This window comes from Coenobita brevimanus, chromosome 59 (genome assembly GCF_032717465.1).
Source record: "Coenobita brevimanus isolate Jiangsu-jjx chromosome 59, ASM3271746v2, whole genome shotgun sequence".
NCBI classification, from domain to species: Eukaryota; Metazoa; Arthropoda; class Malacostraca; order Decapoda; family Coenobitidae; genus Coenobita; species Coenobita brevimanus.
The window spans coordinates 9,058,961-9,059,970 of record NC_137012.1 but is presented as its reverse complement, the minus strand read 5'-3'; the positions used below and the strand labels follow the sequence as shown (position 1 = coordinate 9,059,970).

Below are 1,010 nucleotides of genomic sequence, written 5' to 3'. Positions count from 1 at the left end.
AGCTTTTATAGCCCCATCCATATACAGATTGAACAATTATGAAGATGTGACACATCCCCGCTTCAATCCAACACTCAGAAAAATTCATTCAATTCACCATTCACACGTACTGCAACCTTAGTACCCTCATACATGCTCTTCACGGCATTCAGATATTTCCCATTTACTCCATATATTCTTAATATTTTCCACATTCGTTGTTTATGTATCAATATTATAAATTCTTGTAATGTAACAATATTATAAACCCACTCTAATTAACCTAATACATGTCCTAGTATTTTACACACACAGCGCATAACTCTTGCAACCCAATGACTTATTCCAGATTATATTACTGTTGTCTCATTCATTCATTCATTGCCAGACGCCATGTATCCCAAACGGAGTGGCCAAGGGCTTAGAGTTAATTGTTTTACAGGGAGGGGCACTAATCCTCCACCAACCCCACTTGACACGTAGGGATGCTAACAGCATCTGGTATTCCCAGGCGGTCACCCATCCAAGTACTAACCAGACCCAACGTTCCTTAACTTCGCTGATCGGACGGGAAGCGGTGTACTCAACGTGGTATGGCCGTTGTCTCCTCACGGTTTTATTCAACTTGTGCAGGATGCGTAGGAGCGAAGGGGTTTATTATCCACACGAAACTGAAGTCTCCTCTGACCTGAATAAAATCGTCTGATGATAGCAAGAGGACTAAGAAAAAATGTCCTAGAACTCAGTGGGTTAACCCCTTAACCGGGGGGCGTCACTTTCGTGACACTCGGCTACAATGGATCATACCGCGGGGCGTCACTTTTGTGATTCTGTGTTATTTTGAATTATCCCGGGCTCTCAAGTGGTGGCTTGTATCATATATCAGTACTGCCAATGTCCAACACTAGTCAGCACTCCAAATCTCATCTGTACTCCCATCCATTGTTGACATTTTAGCTATTTTACCCCCTTCATGACTCCCCTCCCTACCTGCCCTCCATTACCCTCTCCTCTCACCTCCCACGCCGCGC

At 44.0% G+C, this 1,010-nt stretch overlaps 1 non-coding gene across 1 annotated transcript; it reads right to left on the bottom strand.

The window, feature by feature from the left end:
- Positions 1-465: 465 nt before the first annotated feature.
- On the bottom strand, positions 466-584 carry LOC145402967 (5S ribosomal RNA). Its single transcript, XR_013897903.1, has one exon. It is a non-coding gene; the product is annotated as a 5S ribosomal RNA (ribosomal RNA).
- Positions 585-1,010: the final 426 nt, after the last annotated feature.